The following is a 15,788-nucleotide window of genomic DNA, read 5'->3' as shown; positions in this document are numbered from 1 at the left end:
ATAAATTTAATTATTGTACTTTGTTAACAACAATTATATTACTTGATACGAACTAGTATACTTGTTAAGTGTTAAGCGATCAAGGGTTCTGGTGAGTGTCTTTGGATGGGAGTCTCCTAATAGGTTTGGAGTAAGACTTGGGTCTGAGTCTTTGGATCCTAGATCTGGGTCCTTTTCTTGTTGGTGCGCACCTAGGAGGTATTTATTAACACTGATGGTGGGGGCTATGTGACACGTGATATGCTGATGTTGTTAGTGTTATGTGCCCTAATGCTATATTTGGATGACATCTAGCGAGCTTGTACTTAATGCATTCATTGTATCTTTTTTATAAATCAATAAAAGGTAAGGTTTTTTTCATTCATATTTTCTATAATTAATTATATGAATGAGTCCTTAGATCTTCTGTCTAAGAATCTTATTCTTAAGGTGTTGAAAATGTGTGATAGGATTATCTAGTAATAGAACTTTTTAAACTATTCCTAGTCATTATATTATTTAGATGAGGACTTCAATTAATTGAGTATGAACTAGCATAGGGGTTACTATCTCGTTCGATACGTTGATACTGATTGGAATGTGGTGTATCACGTACCATATGACATGAGATATCGCTAGTAAACCTCTAGGTGGTCAGTTAGGGAACGATCAATTGAATGTGATATCGATGACTAACCACATGGTATAGTGGGTAATGGTCGAGTTATCAAGTTGTAATAGTGTGTTAATCTTGTTGGTCCCTTAAGATATGGCCATTTAAGAAGGGGGTGAATTGGGTGTTTAAAACTTTTTTCTCTTTTAATAAATATTATTGATTAATTATTTTCTCTAAGAATATATATAAATTATTTTCTTTTAATTAAATTCTTGTTATTTAATTTTAAACAAATTAAGATTTTTTAACTATATATATGTAAGTTTGAGATTAATAAATTACAAGCCACAAGATATAGTAAGAATAAATAAATGAGGCACAAGATAATTTATAGTGATTTGGTGTCTCCACACACACCTACTCCATTCTCTCAAGTTCTCAACCACCCTTGGGGTTCTACTAATCTCACCAAGGTTTTCATACTAACTTATCTTGGAAAGTAGATACACTCCTAGATTACAATGAGTTCTAAAAAAACCACCAACACCAAGGTTTTTTCCCTATCTTACCTTGGAAACTAAATTCACCTAGATTTTAACAATTTTAGGAAACCTATACAATCCACAATAGTAATTTAAATATTACAAATAATTTGTCCACACTTATACACAAATAAGTAATTAAGAACAAATTATACAAGATAATAATATTTAAATAAATAAATAAACGGTAACTGATAGGGCTTAATTATATGCATATTTTTATCTTATCCTTGTGCGATTTTTCCTACAAAAAATGTGTGTTTATATGGATTTTACATCATTTTAATCTTTTTTTGTAGGACCCAGCAAAGGATATTATTTCGAAGATTTTGGCATAAAATGAAAAGAAAAAAATTATGAAGTTAATTTTTAAATTAATATTTTAACATAAATAAAAATAAATAAATATTTTATATAATTATTATTATAATATAATCAAATTTATTATAATTAATAATATATTAGATATTATATATTATATATTATCTTATATTATTTATAAATATAATATTATTTATTTATATATAATATTGTGGCAGTGACGTGAAGTTGGAGATTTGGGGCTAGGGCTCCATACACATACATATATGTATTATAATATATAAAAGGAATGAAGGGGGCGACCGTGCAAAATATATATATATATAATAACGGATGATGGTTTTTGAAGTCTATATAGACAAATATGAGGGAGACATTTTTTTGATGATTGAGATTAGTTTTCAAGAAGTTCAATGGCTAAGATCAACACATTTTCCCCCTAAAACCATCCCATCCTCCACACTCACACACTCTTCCCTTTCTGGCCAACGTACACTCACACAACCAAGTCTTTTATAGTAGCCTTCAAAATTTAAAAATCTTTGGGCATTAGGATTGTGGCCAAGAGAAGAAGAAAGAGCAAATGAAGAGAGAGAGAGAGAGAGAAGAAAGAGCAGGTGGCTAAGAGCAATCGCGAGAGAGAGAAGGCCGATCGGTGGCAACGACAAGTCGCAGCGGAGGCGTCGGTGATCGACGATGGCGGCTAAGGCAGCAGTAGTGGCAGCCGATTGTAGGGGTGGAGGCGGCCGAATGCGGTGGCGGTGTAGCGAGTAGGGTGGCAGCAGTGACCGGCCATCTGTCTTCTTCTTCCTTCGCCAGTCGCCGTCGCTTGCCTCTATCACGCCTTTCTGTTGGAGGAGAGAAGGCAGAAGGCCCAGAAATCAACAGTTTCCATCTCTATCTTTCTCCAGTTTTTGCATATATATTATGTTTCTGGATTTGTTTTTTTATCTCTATATGAAGAATCGAGGCGCGTTTTCGTCTCTCCACATCTCTGATTGGAAGAGAATGTTTCTAGGGTTCGAAGGAAAACAATCATGTATGTACGATTCAACGATAGTTTTCGCATATTGGTTAATGGGTATATGGCAATTTGTGGATTTTGGCTTCTCCGTATGTTGCTCACAGAATAGGTTACACGGAAAATAATTGGCTGTAGTTATTTAAAGTCTATTTCTTCTCCACTGTGCAGGATGAGGCTGATGGCTCCAACGAATACAATGATTTCCAGCGAAGGTCTCTTAACATTACTAAGCAGCTTATTAGAGACTTGGAGAACATCGATATAGTATTCCACATTGGAGATATTTGTTATGCAAATGGATATATTTCCTAGTGGGATCAATTTACTGCATAGATTGAGCCTATTGCTTCTACCATACCTTACATGATTGCAAGGTCTGTTGAAACTTTCTGAGAAAAAATTTTTGGAGGATGCAAACATCTCCCATGTATTGTGTGGTAACTGATGATTTGTCCCTTGCAGCGGTAACCATGAGCGTGATTGGTTTGGAACAAGTTCCTTATATGAGAACAAGGATTCGGGAGGAGAATGTGGCGTGCTAGCTGAGACAATGTTCTATGTTCCTGCTGAGAATAGGGCTAAATTCTAGTATGAGAATATCGTGATAGCAACCACTTAAAATTATATAAATCTTTTTTGGGTTGATATGCATATACATAGGCATATGTTTTCATCTTTTAATTAGTTCAAGAATCTTTAACTTTTAGCCTTCTACCACTTGCTAAGTTTCCTCTTAATTCTTCAACAACAATTTGTGGATTTTGTAGGAACAAGTAAAAGATCTTAAGAAATTAACACCAATCTTCGTAATCACTCTCACATGAATTTGTTGCGATCTAGATTACAAGTAGGCATTACTGGACCAAATCACTAAAACTTTGAAGTTCATAATATTAGACCAACTTAGATTTTGGACTCTATGATAATGTGGCACCGTAGTGGAGGATAATTGTCAGTATGAGTATTTTATATCCATTTGTAACAATCTGTTAGCTATTGAGGATAATTGTCACACTATCGACGGCATTTCATAATTGCCAGTTTTTTTCCCATTTCATTTTTCAATTCTGATTTGTGTTATTTGATTATGGTTGAATTCAGTTCATTCACTAACATCATCTAACTGATATTTCATGTGTCAACTCTAGATTTTTGGAGTAAGCTAATTTTTTAATTACATGTAAAAATGGGACTAGAAGATTAGCTTATGGTATCTATCTGTTGCTAGGGTATGGAATTATATGAGGAATGCATATTTGTCCGCTTAATAGATTTCTGTAAATGTTCAAGTTGCTTCCACAATCATCGATTTCTTTTTATGATACATGCCACCTATTTTTTGTTTTTGTTTTCGGTAAATGAGAGTTAAAGTTTTCAAGAAAATAAAAATAATAACACCACAATCAATCATAGTGGTGCTCTATATATGTAGTGTGTATTTTCCATGGGATATATATATATGTAGTGTGTGCTTATATGGGTGTGTGTGTTCTGTGTATACATGTATATGTGTGTGTGTGCATACATGTTGTGGTGACCCAAAAAATCGAAAACGAAAAAGTTCAGGCATGGCGGGAAAGCCACCTTCGGAAGCTGCTGAGAAGGAGCTTCGGAAGCTGCTGATGAGAGCTTTGAAAGCTGATGGTAAGGAGCTTCGGAAGGTGTTGAGGAGAGCTTCGGAAGCCACCTTCGGAAGCTACTGAGGAGGAGCTTCAGAAGCTGATGGTAAGGAGCTTCGGAAGGTGCTGAGGAGAGCTTCGGAAGTTGCTGAGCTTCGGAAGCCACATTCGGAAACGGCTGGGGAAGGTTCCTTTGGAAGGAGCCCTTCGGAAGGGCCACGTGTGCTCCCCACTCGATCTCTATAAAAGGCCAAGTTCAACCCTTAGAGGGGGATCTGGACATCGGTATTTCTCTCCCACTTTCCTTCCGAAACTTAGTATTCTTTTCCATTCATTGCGATTATTTTCCTTCCGTTACTGACTTGAGCATCGGAGGGCCTTCGCGGGAGGAAAATCCCGCGAGCCTTCTAATCCTTGTTTGTCCACTACAGTTCCTTCGGAAGAACCAAATACCCTTCGGAAGGACAAAAAACCCTTCGGAAGCTGCAGGGAAGATCTTCAGAAGCTGCTGGAGAAGACCTTCGGAAGCTGCCTATGGAAGCGAGCTTTCGGAAGCTCCCCTCGACCTTCGGAAGCCCACAAATACCCTTCGAAAAGAAGGCTTCGAAAGCATCCCTTCGGAAGCCCCCCTTAGGTTTGCAACCAAATCTTAGATCGAGTCCCTGGGCCGACGGCATCCACGTGCATCCCACTCCTAGAAATTTTGATTGTTGTATTTTGGCAACAACAATTTGGCGTCGTCTATGGGAAACGCAACAAAAAGACAATCTTAACGCAAAATGCCAAATGGGACCAGATTAGCTACCTTGACGAACACGCAAAACTCCACCCGAAGGAGCGCTCGTACTAGGAAAGAAGACACAAGAGGCCCCACTCAGGTGCACCCTATGGTGCTAGAATTTTCAGAAGATCACCATAATAATGAAGTGCGTTCAGAAAAGTTTCCTTCGCTTGAGGGCAACCAGACCACTAGACTGGGGGGCATGGAACGTTCAGAGCAGGAAAAAGCATACGTAGCTGGATTGAGGAGGCATGCAACAGAACGAGGGAAGCAAGTCCAGCATGCAGCGCCCGCTAGTCAGGAACAACACTCATTTGGACAGTCTTCAATTCCAAATAGAGACATCATGGAGACTTTAGTACCTCCAGAACCCTCCGGGATAGCCCCACCCACAGTCCTACTATCAGATTATGAATAACTACAGAAGAATTTTGAGGAATTAAAACAACAAAATGATGAACTCAAGATAAATAATGAGAAGAATATGAGAAGATTACAGGGAATCATTGCTTTGCTGTGTGAACTAATTCTGCACATGAGACAAGCCAATACGGGAGGAGAACACCGGAGATCCATAGAAACCCCTCCAAGGACCACACAGCAAGGGGTAAGAGTTATAACTCCAAGACCGAATAACCAAGTCCCAGAGATGACAGACTTGGGAAGGGAACGTGACAGGAGGATAGGGAAAGCTCTCATGTATAAAGAATAGCAGGAAGCACATACTCACGAGCTCCTTATGTCCCACCTCCTCGCAAAAACGAAGCAGAACAGGAAACACTTAAGGCGTCTGACATCAAGCGCCTCATAGAAAAGGTGCTAGAGCATAAGCGGGTAATGATGATGCCAAAGGAAACGCCCCCAAAAGGGTTTCCTTTATCTGAAGAACTCCAAAGGCAACCAGTGCAACAGGGGTTTGAGCTACCACAGCTTTCGATATACTCGGGAAATGAGGACCCAGAGAAGCACCCACAACACTTCGTCGCTGTGGCTGTGTTACATGGTTGGAATGAGGTCACTAAGTGCAAAGCCTTCCCGCTTTCCCTGGTAGGACAGGCTCAACAATGGTTCACTGAATTACCAACCGGACATGTCCAATCATTTGAACAGCTGAAGAAAGAGTTTTTGGAGGCGTTCGCTGCCTACGTCCCGAAGAAGAAGAGTGCCATGTATTTGATGAGCTTGCAGCAAAGGCCAAATGAATCCCTAAAGCGATATATTGAGCGATTTAGGGCTGCAACGCAAGAGGTAAAGGACCTCTCTATCAGTTTACCAACTTCAGCCTTGCTTAATGGAACTGCCTTCGCCCCGCTCAGGAGATCCCTGGCATTTTCTGAGCCAGACTGAATGGTCGAATTGTTTGCCCGAGTCGAACAATTCATCGTTCAAATGGAAATTTTAGAAGCATGGGAAGGGAAAAGAAGAGGAAGGCCAAACGACGTTGGGTCGGACACATCAGTGAAGTTGCCAAGAAAAGAGAAGAGCCCCCCAAAGATGCAATTCTAGAGCTTTGCTCCCCTCGCTAAGCCAAGAGTTGTTATCCTTTCCTCCATTGCACACGGGCAGGGACATGGACTCTTTCTGCAAAATTTCACGAGTCCCCAAGGCACACTATAAAATAGTGTCAAGAGCTATGAAACCAGATTGAACAGCTAATCAAAGATGGGAAACTCAATCGATTCATACCAGATAAACCTGAGAAATCATCAAGGCCGGAGGAAAAGGTCCAGGAGAAACAATCAGAGGAGATGTGAAGAGCAAGACTTGGAACACTAAGCACTATCAAAGGTATTCCCCTGCTCTATTGGTCGGGGCCAGCTATGAAAGATTTGAAGCACAAGACATGGAGATGCGTTCATTGCAAGAGGCACTACTCGACTCCGCTCTGAGCCAGAATTATTTTTAAATTTTCCATTGTAATAATATCCCCCAATACATAAAAGAATATACCCCCTGTATTCCCATGGAAGGGGCAAAATTATAAGAAAAACCACGTAACCTAGGCCTTGAGCATTTGTATGTACGATGAAATGTAATGCAGGTGCAACAGCTTGGCGATGACCTTGATGAGATCAGGGTGACTCGGTAGAAATCGGGCGCATATGACCCCAGGTCAGGTCAGGATCATCGGAAGCTTTAATGGTTGTGCCCGCAGACTCACCTGGATCCCTCAATTGAGTCCGGTGTTATGCCCCTGAGCTAGACCCGACTCCTCGATTGATCTGGCGCCTAGGTCTCCCGGCAAGCTCGGACACCCGGGAAGAATTTGGAACCTGACTGGCTATTGAACCCAAATACACCAAGGACAAATTGACTCTCATGAGGGATAAAAGGTAGTGACGCCGCTACATGGTAAGTCGAAAAGCATCCACACCGCGCGAAGCTTAAGTCGTCCAACTGCAATCTGGTTCTTACGACCTAAGACCAACTCGGGATCGCCGGATGCTCCGATGCCTGTGCCTGCAGACTCACCTAGATCCCTTGATTGAGTCCGATGCTATACCCCTAAGCTAGACCCGACTCCTCGATTGATCTGGCGCCTAGGTCTCCCGGCGAGCTCAGACACTCGGAAGGAATCTCGAATCGAATTGTTGGCCAACTCCAGATCCCCTGGGACAGACTGGAACTCAAAGCGGTGAGCCGCTATAAGGTAAGTCGAAAGACGCCTTCGCCATGCGAGGTTTATGTCGCCTAGGTGCGATCTAGCACTTATGACCCAAGACCAACCTAGGATCATCGGATGCTCCAATGCCTGTGCCCGTAAACTCACCTAGATCCCTCGACTGAGTCCGGTGTAATGCCCCTGAGCTAGACCCGACTCCTCGATTGATCTAGCGCCTAGGTCTCCCGGCAAGCTCGGACACCCAGAAGGAATCTCGAATTGGATATTTGGTCAAAGCCAGATCCCTCTGGACAGACCGGACCTCAAAGGGATAGACGAAGAAAGTAAGAGACAAGAAGCAACCCTTAAAGACTCGACCGCCAGGACTCAATTTAATGCCTATGACGATAAGATCAACTCGGGATCATCGGATGCTCCGACACTTATGCCCACAGACTCACCTAGATCACTCGACTAAGTCCGGTGCTACGCTCTTAAGCGAGACACGACTCCTCGATCGATCTGGCGCCTAGGTCTCCCGGTAAAAACTTGGATGCTCAGGATGAATCCCACGTTGGATCTTTAACACAATCTAACTCCCCGAAACATTCACGAAGGCCCGATAATCCCCAATCTGGACAAAAGTCAAGAGTTCGATGAATGTTGCATGAGTCTCGCAATCATGTCAGGGGTGCGATGCCTATCCCGAGTTTCCTGGGGCCAAAAAGCCTTGAAAAGAATGTGTAGACATGAACAGGAAAAAACTGAACTATTGTGGCTAATAAATCAAAGCCTAAAGAGGTATGAAGGCAATTCGCATAACCAACAAAGAAATGATGGAAACATAATAGAATTACGTAGTGATTTAAATAAGGCAATCACACGAGGCACGTTGAAACGATTGCCAAGAAACTACATTCAACCAAAGATGACAAAATGAAACTCAATAGCCAAAGAAATGCGTCAAAAATTCTAAGAAGAATGCTTTGAGATGAAACTAGCAAAATTATCATTCCTTACAGCTAGTTAAAAAAATAATGTAAATTATAAAGACGACACTAATCTTCGGCTAAGGGACGATTCACGTGGCCTGAACCCGCACCAGAGAGCGTATACTAGGAAGCATCAGCATTAAGGTCCATCTTTAGGCCCTTCTCGATCATCTGAGTGGTGCTAGACGCGCTGACACTTACTTCGCCCTCCTCGAGCTCAAAAGCGTAAGAGCTCCATGGGCATAGCCTTGTCAAAAGTTACGTCTAAAAAATTCCTAAGACAGGAAAAATCCTGGGAAGCAAGGTTCTTAAGGAAAAATTCATGAGGAAATAAAGGTCATTCAGGAAGAGCCATTTTCGATTGTTGGTGCCCTATGCCTAGAAAATACTCTTCATTTTGTATCTAAGAAGAACAAAACAAAGAGTGGGGGACAATTGTGGTGCCCTCAAGAAATCGAAAACGAAAAAGTCCAGGCATGGCGGGAAAGCCACCTTCGAAAGCTGCTAAGAAGGAGCTTCGGAAGTGACCGACTGTCGAACCACTCCAGAATTAGAGATCTATGTATGTATCTCTTCTCTAGTTTGAAGCAAAGTGCACCCTAGGTCATCTCTCACAAGGAGCCTCACTTTGCTCTACGAACAAGGAGAACCAATTATAAAGAACAGTTTGTTTAGGGGGGGGTTTCGACAGAAAACTAATTAACAAAACAGAAAGACAAGGATGGATGAAAAATCAGTAAAAGAAATGCAACCGGTTGTGTATTTGTCCCCTCTATGAAATCTTCCTCGTCCACTCTATAAATCTTAGCTTGTTAGATGTTTTAATCTCTGGATATCAAACTTAAAGCATCCCCAACAACCGTCCAAGGATTAGAATGATTGGAATAACAAAATGAATATAGAAACCTCTTATAAACAAAATGCAACCATCCACTCTCTATTCAACCTATCTGGACCTATGCAAGAACAACCGTTCAAGCACATAATATTCATTTCCGAGATGTTATACCAACCGGCTATAACATTCTGTTCTCTTAAGCATTTAACAGAAAATGAAACCATGCAAATTCACACAAACCTACCATGAACTCCATGCATTCACAAATCTGCTCATACTAAACCAAATGGAAATGGATAAGAAACAAACAACAAACCAGGTTTTTGTAGCTCATCCGGGACTCAGATTCCACATGGATTCAAGATACACAACCGGTTACAAATGCTCTAGCCTATCATTACAGCAAGGAAGACAAAATGGAACAAAATGAAGAAAACAGAAAAAATGCTAGAACAACAAAAACGGCCAGAGAATCCTCTCTCTTTTCTCCTCCTCCCTCCATGAAATAAGTGCTAAGAGGCCTTAAATACATGGCTAAGAAATGAAGAGCTAGGAAGGCTAGGGTTGGGCCTAGCCCAACAGAAAATAAGTGAGCCCAAAAACAGCAAAATTGAGCAGCCCAAGTCTGCTCCTTGAAAGTGAGCCCAAGCTCCTTTAGTTGAGCCACTTCTCTAGCCCATCCAATATTCCCTAAAACCTGGATCCATAGAAGTAAGATAGAAAATAGTGTAAGGATGGTTTGAAGTATAATAAAATAGAAACAATGAAAGATTAGCAGAAATTACTTCAAATGGCGTAATAAGATTGAGGTGAAATGCCAAAATATAGCATAAATATGCATGCTATCAAATCCCCCATACTTAGACTTTTGCACTCTTGGGCAAAACACTAGACTCTATGACTCAAGAATAGAAATGTGGAAAAACACAAATCAGATGCAAGGTAAGTCTTCGAGAATTCATCATTCAAAGATCATCTTTCCTCTACTTCCAAGAAAACAAGTGACATGGAAATTCATTCAATAAGACAAATCAAAAGTAGAAGCCTCTCACAGGATAAGTGTATGCTCAAAAATCTCTCAAGAGGTGGTGGTGACTGTTTCGCTCAAATTCACCCAATCACAATTCCACTACCATAAGCTTGTTTATCTTCTCAATCTCCACTATCCATGTCACATGCATGCCACAAATCAAAAGGACTTATTCAGGGTTGTAATGTGGGAAAGAAAGAAATGGAAAGACAATAATGAAGGAAAACATGCCTTAGGTCGAGAAAACATTTCATGCAATTCCAAGATCAAGAGATAGAATTTCCAAGCATTATGAAAAACATTGCATCTTTATTCGGTTGAGTGCGTTTTACGCTCTGTCTCAACTTTGCTTTCATCTTTTTCACAATAATTTTTTTTTTTTTTTGAATGAGGTGAGTGCGTTTTACGCTCCTTCTCACCATTTTATCCTTTTCTTGCTTTTCTTTTTCTTTTTCATGGATGCAAATGGCCTTTGGCCTTATGACTTGCTTGATGAATTCAATCTCTCTCTCCAGAATGCACTTAATATTCCTCTTCCTAAGGTTGGAAGGTCCAAAAAGGTGTATGAAAATGAAGGGTAAGAATGATGGCTCTAAGTGGCAAGCGAAAGGGATTGATTGATTTTTTGTTTTTTTTTTTTTTTGGCTAAATAGTGACAAGAAAGAATGCCTTAATCATGTTTGAGTCATGCATGAACAAATATAGCCTCAACCAAGAATCAAAACAAGTTCTAGAGTGGAGATCATGATAGGTGAATGCACACACAAGAAAGACAATAGGCTCAAAATCCTCACGGCTGTAGACTACCCAATCAATCTATCAAATCAAACTCATTGCCAAGTCACTTGAAATCAAGGAAGATAAGATTGAAGTTCTAATCATGCTGGGTCCTTTTAGACTTAATTGCTTAACTTGCATTTCCACGCAAAACAGACTCAACTAGACCCAAGGAAAAAGAAATATGAAAGGATAAAGAAAATGCTGCTAAAATAAGAATGTTGCCCCCCCCCCCCCATACTTAGACTTTACATTGCCCTCAATGTAAACATGCAATTCCAATCAAAAATAGGACAAGTAAATGTAAAATATTAGGGAGAGAGAAACAACCTGATGTATCAAATGGAGGTGGGATTGAGGAGATGCAGCTCCTCCACAATATGCTCTTGAAAGCTCTCGTAGAACGGCTTAAGCCGCTGCTCGTTCACTGTGAATTGCTTTGCATTGGACTCGTCCTTGATTGCAATTGCACCAAAGGGAAAAACATGAATAACTATGAAAGGACCAGTCCAACGAGAACGTAACTTACCGGGCATCAACTTGAGACGGGAATTGTATAGCAGAACTTTCTGGCTAACTTCGAATGTCTTCCTCACAATAAGCTTGTCATGCACAGCCTTGGTCTTCTCCTTGTAGATGCGTGAGTTCTCATATGCGTCCATCCTAATCTCCTCAAGCTTTTGAAGTTGGAGCTTTCTTTAGGACCCCGCTTGACTGATGTCCATATTGCATTGCTTCACCGCCCAATATGCCTTATGCTCCACTTCCACCGGCAAGTGACACGCTTTTCCAAAAACCAACCGGTAGGGGGACATGCCGATGGAGGTTTTGTAGGCAGTGCGGTAGGCCCATAGCGCATCTTCTAATCTCTGGCTCCAGTCTTTCCTATTGGGCTGGACAGTCTTCTCCAAAATCTGCTTGATCTCCCTATTTGAGACTTCAGCTTGCCCATTAGTCTGTGGATGATAAGGAGTCGCCACTTTGTGTATTACCCCATACTTACGAAGTAGGGTGTCCATCTTTCTATTGCAAAAGTGGGATCCTTGGTCGCTGATGATGGCCCTGGGTATGCCAAACCTGCAAAAGATGTGAGAACCAACAAAATCTGCAACCACAGAAGCATCATCAGTCCTGGTGGCTTTAGCTTCCACCCACTTAGAAACATAATCCACAGCTAACAGAATGTACACATAACCAAATGACACAGGAAATGGACCCATGAAGTCAATGTCCCAAACATCAAAGATTTCACAAAATAATAAGGGTTGTTGAGGCATTTCATTCCTACGTGATATAGTGCCTGTGTGTTGGCAACGTGTGCAATTCTTACAGAACTCATATGAATCCTTAAAGAGTGAAGGCCAATATAATCCAGAATCTAGGACTTTCCTAGCTGTACGTTGGGGACCAAAGTGACCACCACATGCAAGTGTGTGACAAAAATTTAAGACAGATGCAAACTCATGGTTAGGCACACATCTCCTGATGACCTGGTCACTACACATGCGCCACAGATAGGGATCATCCCACACATAATACCGAGCCTGACTCTTAAATTTATTTAGCTGTTCCTTCTTAAAATATGCAGGTAATTCAGAAGCAACTAAATAATTTACCAAATCAGCATACCAGGGCTCAACACCATGAATGTGGTATAATAACTCATCTGGGAATTCATCCCTGATAGGCTGGGAGTCCATGACTGTGGAATCTGAAGAAGGAGGGACCCTGCTCAAATGATCAGCTACTAGGTTCTCGGCCCCACTCTTATCTTTTATCTCCACATTGAACTCCTGAAGTAGGAGCATCCACCGTATCAACCTGGGCTTAGCATCGGGCTTCTTCAATAGGTATTTCAAGGCTGCATGGTCAGAAAACACGACAACATTAGAACCCAGAAGATAGGAGCGAAATTTATCTAAAGCAAACACAATAGCTAAAAGCTCTTTCTCAGTCGTGGTGTAGTTTGCTTGAGCAGCATCCAAGGTGCGCGAGGCATAGGCAATGACATGTGACTTCTTCTCCACACGCTGGGAAAGGACGGCACCCACTGCAAAGTTAGAGGCGTCGCACATCAACTCGAAGGGCAACTCCCAGTCGGGTGGCTGTATGATGGGTGGAGAAATCAATCGACTCTTCAGTTCCTCAAATGCCCGCTTGCACTGCTCATCAAAGTGGAAGGTCACTTCTTTTTGGAGAAGGTGGGAAAGTGGAAGTGCAATCTTGCTGAAATCCTTGATGAACCTCCTGTAAAATCCTGCATGGCCAAGGAAAGAACGCACCTCCCTCACAGAGGTGGGGTAAGGCAATGAAGCAATAACATCAACCTTAGACCGATCCACTTCTATACCCTTCTTAGACAGGACATGCCCTAAAACAATTCCTTATTCTACCATGAAATGACATTTTTCAAAATTTAAAACAAGGTTCTTTTCAATGCATCTCTCTAGGACTCTACCCAAGCTAACCAAGCAATCATCAAAAGAAGTGCCATAAACTGAAAAATCATCCATGAACACTTCCATGCAATGCTCTAGAAAATCTGAAAATATACTTACCATGCATCGCTGAAAGGTACCTGGAGCATTACATAGACCGAAAGGCATTCTCCTATAAGCGAATGTGCCAAAGGGGCAGGTGAAGGTGGTCTTCTCTTGATCCTCTGGGGCTATGCAAATCTGAAAGTATCCAGAAAAACCGTCAAGGAAACAATAGTGTGACTTACTAGCCAACCTCTCCAACATCTGATCAATGAATGGGAGGGGAAAATGATCCTTTCTGGTTGCTTGGTTCAGCTTTCTATAATAAATGCAAACTCTATAGCTGTTCTGCACTCTCATGGGGATAAGCTCATTCTACTCATTTGGGACCACCGTGATGCCCGTCTTTTTTGGAATAACTTGCACGGGACTCACCCACTTGCTGTCAGAAATAGGGTAAATAATACCGGCTGCAAGTAATTTACTTACCTCCTGTTTTACCACATCAAGGATGGTTGGGTTAAGTCTTCTTTGAGGCTGCCTTGCTAGTTTTGCTCCTTCCTCTAATAAGATACGGTGCATGCAAACAGATGGGCTGATTCCAGTTATGTCCGCTAAAGACCACCCAATTGCTTTCTTATTATTTTTCAGCACATCCAGCAACTTGCTCTCTTAGTCAGGCTGTAAGTTATTTGCAATGATGACTGGTAGCTTCTCATCTTTCTCCAAGAATGCATACTTGAGGTGCTGAGGCAAAGGCTTGCACTGAATGGTGGCTGGCTGCTGCAAAGAGGGGGCTGGCCTATTTGACTGCAACTCTAACTCCAAAGCACTATCAACATGCTCAACAAGGTCAGCAACACTATCTTCCACTTGGGGAATGTTAGCATCAAAATCAAACTCATGCTTATGCAAAAATTCAGCAATCTCTAAGCATGCAGCACATTGACTCTCTCCATCACTACAATTAGTGCAAATAATCGTATCTGGGAACTCATGCATAGTGGGGAGTTTATCAATTAAATTAGAAGACTCAAAACATGCTTCATTCACTAACAGGTCAACTCTATTTACTTGAAAACTGGAATGATCCTCAGTAGGGAATTTCATGGCATCAAGTATCTTGAAGTTAATTGTGTTACCAGCAAATTCCATGGAAAGTGTACCTTCATGCACATTGATAATAGTTCTAGCAGTTTTTAAGAATGGTCTCCCTAGTATCAAGGGTGCATGCTCAAGTGTGCTGCCATCTTCCATATTCAAAACATAAAAATCAGCTGGAAAGATTAAATCCTTAACCTTAACCAGCACATCTTCTAGGACTCCAGTGGGGTGTGCAGTACTTCTATTGGCCAGCTGGACAATCACTCCTGTTGGCTTCAAAGGACCATACTGCAATGAAGCATATATAGAGTTAGGCATGACATTAATGGATGCACCTAAATCTAGTAAAGCATTGCTAAATTGCATGTCTCCTATAGTACAAGGAATGGAAAACATCCCTGGATCTTTACACTTTGCTGGCATGGCAGGTTGGATAAGGGCAGAGACATTTCTCCCAAGGTTGATCTTCTCATTCCCCTTAAGCTTCCTCTTGTGAGTACACAAATCTTTGAGAAATTTTGCATACTTGGGGATCTGCCTAATGGCTTCAAGGAGGGGTATGTTGACTTCCACTTTCTGGAATGTCTCCAAAATCTCTTTATCTAATTCGACCTCTGCTCTTTTCTTGTTTTGTGTTGCTCGATGTGGGAATGGCAGGGGCTGGTTGTTGGAAGACTCTCCTTGTTCTTGATAGCTGGAGTTTGGCTGCTTAGCTTCTTGGATTGAGGAGGGTTGTTGCTCTTTGCTACCCTCTACATGCTGCTGCTTCATGTTTGATGATGGTGGAGGGGTTGGGATGATTACTTCTTTCCCACTTCGAAGCATGATGGCACTAACATTACCCCTCGGATTGGCAACTGGTTGTGAAGGAAGCTGCCCTGAACCTTGACTCCTTAGCTCATTGATGTTTGTGGCTAGCTGGCCTATTTGGGTCTCCAAATTTTGAATGGTGGTTTCTGTTTTTTTGTTGGAATTGGAGTGTATTGGCTGCTAGTTGTTTAACAAGATCATCCAAGGTAGGTTCTGACTTGGGTAATGGTGGTGCTTGTTGCATGGCTTGATTCGACCTTGGTGGTGGAGCAT

The sequence above is a fragment of the Diospyros lotus genome, chromosome 11, assembly GCF_014633365.1.
Source record: "Diospyros lotus cultivar Yz01 chromosome 11, ASM1463336v1, whole genome shotgun sequence".
NCBI lineage: Eukaryota > Viridiplantae > Streptophyta > Magnoliopsida > Ericales > Ebenaceae > Diospyros > Diospyros lotus.
Note: the sequence above shows the minus strand (reverse complement) of the source record.